General features: G+C 37.6%; 1 protein-coding gene across 1 annotated transcript in view; it reads left to right on the top strand.

The window, feature by feature from the left end:
- Window positions 1–5,855, top strand: part of ctnna2 (catenin (cadherin-associated protein), alpha 2) — a 488,266-nt gene that overhangs the window by 186,614 nt on the left and 295,797 nt on the right. The window lies entirely within an intron of this gene.

Raw genomic sequence — 5,855 nt, 5'->3', positions numbered from 1 at the left:
ACACACACACACACACACACACACACACACACACACACACACACACAAAAAGCTCTGTTATTAATGTTTCTGACAGTATTTTTATTTTTTTATCTCATTCTCATTCAACAACTTATGTCTTTTTCATTATGGAAACACATCAACACAACCAGCCTATTTTTTGGTATTGGTGCATTTTGTTTTGCTTATGACAGGAATTTAAAACAAACACTAGGGATTTTTTTAAAACTGTTTTTATGTTGTTCTTTCTCCCACATGCTGCTTGTTATGAACTCTAATTACTCTAAAAGGTAAGCTTTTCTTTTATGTCTTCCTTCATCAGTCTGTTCCTACACCTCTGCCTTTGGAAGTAAAATATTTCTATAAAGAGTTAAACTTTTGATTAGTTAAATATACATTTACATATTGCAAGTTTTCTACATGTATAAAACAGGCAGTATCATAAAGATGGGTCCACATTTTTAGCATAAGCACTGGTTCAATTTTATTTTTAATATCAGATGCATGTTTTATTTATTTATTTTTCTATTTATTTTACTATTTTACCTGCACAAGAGAAACAACCAAGGGGGTAATCACAAACTGTCCCTTTGTATGTTTTTTTTTCTTCATAAACATTTACTTGTGTTGTCTAAAAGGTGAGTTCTGTGTGAGGATTGTGGAGTACACATTTTTTAAGCTCTCATACTGATCTAAAACTCACTGAGGGATCTTGTGTCCCTTTTGACCTGACAGCCCTTTGGGATTCTCCCGAATGAGCTGGATGTTGTCACTAGGGTCAGGGATGTCTGACTTTTTCTCTTGAACCTGTTACCCTCTTGACCCTTAAGCAGATAAGCTGACGAAAACAAACAACTGGGTCTAAATACTTTAGGACTGTTTGCTTCATGGACGTGTAGTTATAGAAATGTAGCAACAGTAAGTTTTTACTACTGTTTTAATATGATTCAGTTATTCTTCTTATACACACATTTGCTTTTTTTACTGACATATCTACAAATCAAATATTCTCTTGAAGTCCAGTACCATGGTTCTTAAGTAGGCTTCTCAGGATCTACTCAGAAGACATCTTGTATCAACTGTTCACAAGCTACCGGTAATGATGCCCCCCGAATCAGTTAATGTTATTGTCTACTTAGCAATTAAAACATCTTTTTATTTCGTTAGACATTTTTTAACACATTTTCTGTAGTGAACCTTGGGGTCATGGGGTGTTTTGATAATTCCCACTGAGCACCCTCACCCAATAAATGGGAATAAACAGGTCTCTGTGCATGCCCATTAGCAGAATCTGAGGTGCTCATAAAAAGAGCGGCGTACAGGTGCGCTGAGTGAAGCTGATGGCTGGTAAACAAACAAAAAAACAAAACAGTAGCCTACCATAAAGTCATTGATTGCTATCGTCATCTTCCTTCTGTGCACTGCGCCCCCTTCTCTGCAGGCATAATGGTCATTTGTCCTCTGTGGAGGTGGGGAACTTTGTTTTCCACCCTCCCCACTGCGACCTGTTCGGTAATTTCATTGATCAGATTTTTGTTCAACCTTTATTTATACAGGTAGTCTCATTAAGTCCTGAGGACCCACCTCCTAAGAGTGATGTGTATTGGGCAGCAATGTAAGCGCCCGGGTGTGATCAATGTTTTAGTGGCATGAAGCTCGTTAGCCTGTCCAAAAAAAAAAAATCCATAAATTTGCCACAGAATTTTAAAAGCCGCATTGTTCAAAGCGTGTGGAAAAAGTAGCGGCTATAGTCCAGAAATTACATTACATGTTTTCATGAAGACATTATTGTCATCATTAGATCCCTGCAGAATTGATTAGGCTTAAAATACAAGCATTACATGAATAGCAGTTTTCACTAATTATGGACAATCATTTTTTAGTGCATTGCCAGTTATTGTTCCTTCTGGTGCTTCTCACATGTCGTCAGACCTTACATTGTATCTAACACTGGCAAATTCAAATAGAGAGATGGCCATGAATCCCATATGGTAGCCCATTGTTTAGGCACTCCATCACAATCCTTACAAAAATGTACAATAGGTTTCGCTGCCTCTTTTATATTCAGTTGATATCAATCTCCCTTGCCGGGTCCCGACTGAAGTAAAGAAATGTACAGTCTGCCATTGCTTGTCAGACTATAGAACCAACGGAAGGGGGCTCTGAATGTCATCCCTGCAGATTTGAGGCAGCTGCTTCTCTTTTGTATGCTGGGGGTCCCGGAGGGGAAGGGTATATCGAGTTTGTTTTGAAAGTGATGCTTCCATTAGATGATAGTCAGTCATCTGTTTCAGTGCTGACTCTGGCAGAATGCCTGATTCAGAATCACTTTCTGGGGAAATGAGATGGAGCATGATAAAATTCAAAATAACCTAAAAATCAAATCAAAACTGTGAACTACATGAAACCTACTTTTTTCTTCTTTTTTTTAACTTTTTTATCTTGACCTATGGGATAAAGTTTGCTTAACATTTCTAAGACCTTGACTTTAAACAATGCTGTGATTGTTATATTGTCATTCCGTACAAGCAAAACACATATATTTTATCTAAATCCAAATTATGTTTGGAAATCTTTCAAGCACAACTCATACTTCAATTCCACTAGTCTGTGCTGTGGAAAGCATTAAAGCTTAAACTGGGCTCCAGCTGTCTGTCCCTCTTTGATATAGTAATCAGGTTGCATGACATTGTGTTTAAGCCATGGAATAAACACATTAATAAACATTATGCCATAACAACAGATTCAAAGGTGCTTATTGCTTTGAGTCAGATTCTAATTAAAATCCCTTTTTGTCAGTGTTTTGCATTCATTATTTTGAATTTCTGACCTTTTTCCCCACTGACAGGCAGCTGCTTTCCTGATTTGTGCCCCAAACATGCATTATAAAAACAGATTAAGCCACAGTCTTTGTGTTGTTGATTTACATTGCACATCAAATCAATTAGTAAAACAAAATGCAGCCCTTCGAGTCTCTCAGGGTCCTTCTGATCAGTCTGGCCTTTCAGGCAAAACAATCCCTTTGCAAAGTTAGTCCAGATCAAATTAGAACAACCCATTCAAGCTCGCTTTATGCAGTCCTCCTAACTTCAATGGATTTCATACCACCTAGATTATGGCTTATGTAAATTATGTCCTTACATCCTCAAAGGATATCCAATAAATTATACATGTCATTAGCAAACAAACAAGTTAATACATCGGTGATAAAAGGGACCTGCACTGTTGACCAGGAGTTAAAAGTGTAGTGCATGTTCATACTACACAACTTGGTGGTGATGTCACTTGTGAATCATGCTCGAGGTCTACAGTAAGAGTTACTGGACCTTATATATACAGTATATATCCTCCTCTCTTAAAAAAGAGGGGCTGTAAATTGGGCATGTTATGAGTCAGCACAAAAGGAAAGCCATGAAACAAACCTCTTTTTTGCACCCGAGCTACTCTACTCACAGACTTCAGAAACAAATCATGGAATCTGAAATTCTTTATGTAATATATATAGTTTTTTTTTAATATTACATGGTCAGGTTATTATAAATCTTTACAAAAATCACACTTTTTAAAAATGTGTTAGTTGCTTAAGACAAAGGAGGGACAATAATGTTTTTTGTTTGTTTGGGGGGGGGGGGGGGGGGGGGGGGGGGGGTGTTGTAGGTCTGTATAGTTAGGAAAACATCATACGTTACAGAACAAAATTTAAAGAGACTTGGGTTTACATCTTGGGGGGCTGAGATGGGGTAGAAGCAGGGAAGCTGACGGGACCAAAAAGTCTTGGTTCAACTCCCAGCCATTTCCACAAGTCATGGTGTCTCTGAGCAAGACACCTAATCCCTAATTGCTCCTTGGGCACCCATTAGCTGCCCACTGCTCCACCTGGGTGTATCCCAGGTGCAATGAGTTAAATGCAGAGAACTAATGTTGTCATTGTATGAGAACTAGGGCTTTAACAGACTACTCACGTAATCTACACATCGATTCCTAGGACATCTGTCAAGTTTTTAAATTTCACGTCGAGTATTCTTAGTGACGTCATTACTTCATACTTACGTCATTGCGTCATGTGTCACGTGATCCGCACCGAGCGCGGGGTAGCTAGTAGAAGCTACAAAATGGATTCCTCCATGCGGACGGATGCTCATTTTTCCATGATAGCTCGGGTAATACCGTCTTAACCACTAACTTTCACAGTGCACTTCTTCAATTGGAAACAGGAAACAAAAAAATAATCAACTTCCTGTTTGTACCTTGTTGCGAACCAGTGTTACACCAAGCATTTGTTTAACAAATAAAAGTACTGTATAAACGTTTTTTTTTTTTTACAAATAACTACTGTACTGGAGAGACTGTTTAGCCAATCAGAATACAGAACACAATGCACGATGCAAATCCGTGAAGCAGTGAGACCGTGAAAGGTGAACCGCATTATAGCGAGGGTTCACTGTATATACATAAAAGGTAATATTAGTTTTTAAACATCTTAAATGTGCAACACAAGCAGGTTGTTATTACACCAGTTATATAAAAAGCTCTAGTGAAGAATACATATTTAATTATCAAAATTATGCTGTAGATGTACACTGAATTTAAACTACACAGGATTTAAAAGTCCTTAATTAACTTCTGGACAGAAAGTAAATACAATCTAACTAAGATAGTTCATAAAATAATGGAGATGGGTAACACATGTGATCCTAAAAGTTGTGCACCAATAGTCTTGCTATTGGCAGGCGTGACCCTTTGCACCACTCCGTGTTGCAGCTGAGCCACAGAAGCTTCAGACGGAGCAGGATCTGTTTTTTTTTTTTTTTTTCAAGGGTCTGTTGTGCCGAAGCTGTGTTGTGTTCTCTGTTATGCTGAGCATCTTATGCAACATTCTTCTTTCTGTAATCATCTAGAGGGGGCTCCTGAGTAATCCTCAGTAAAGACCTGCCTTTTTTCATCAGTTTGTTCCATTACAAATTCTCTGACTGTTATTCTGCTTCACCACTAAATCATATTTCAAGAATTAATTTCAAACATTGGCATTTTGGATAAAAATAAAATAAAATCAAGCAGGGTATTCTACTTTTTGTATTTGTTATTTTGCACTACAGTCCCAGAAAATATGATAGTGGCATGACCGCTCTGCAGAAAGAGAATGTCAAGGTGGTTTATCTCGGCACAGGCCGTGAATAACGACAGTGTGTTTTACTTTATTCTGGTTCCTGTAGGCACAACATTATTGTTCTATCTATAATTAAACTTAAAAGCTTTTCACATGACCCAAGGGTGATAGCAACTTTTGATGCACTCAGCGTAATTGTTCATTAGTATAAATCTGTGTTTCCTTCAGTTTTTTAAATGCATTCTCATAAAACATGTTTAAATTCAAGCCACACTTTCTGCCTACAATGCTGAGAGAAGACAGGCATCATGTTTATTACATAGCTGGCACTTCTTGTTTAATTGGGCATCCCTCTCTTTTATTTAGTACGTGTTCAAGGGAACATTTTCTACAGTACATAATTTCCTCTGGAAGTGATTTTGTAATTAAAATCTCTGGATGTGGAGTTTTTTTAAACAAGTCGACCCCCCCCCCCCCCCAGCCTGAAGATCGGCTTTGACATTCCAAATGCGTGAAAGCTTCAGGGATGTTTGGCACAAAGAGGAACAGCAGAGCTCCTCATCTGCCTCTCTTCAGGACATTTTACCTGTCAAACTGTCTGGACCTAATTGCTGCCTCTTGTAAGGTTTTGCTTTTTGTTCTTCTGATAATAGGTTTAAAAGGAGACTTAAAAAGTCAATTTGACAAATGTTGCACAGTTGTTTATATATATATATATATATATATATATATATATATATATATATAT

Source organism: Nematolebias whitei, chromosome 3 (genome assembly GCF_014905685.2).
Source record: "Nematolebias whitei isolate Nwh7 chromosome 3, NemWhi1, whole genome shotgun sequence".
Classification (NCBI taxonomy): Eukaryota; Metazoa; Chordata; class Actinopteri; order Cyprinodontiformes; family Rivulidae; genus Nematolebias; species Nematolebias whitei.
The sequence above is the reverse complement of the archived record's forward strand: the minus strand, read 5'-3'. Positions and strand labels throughout refer to the sequence as shown.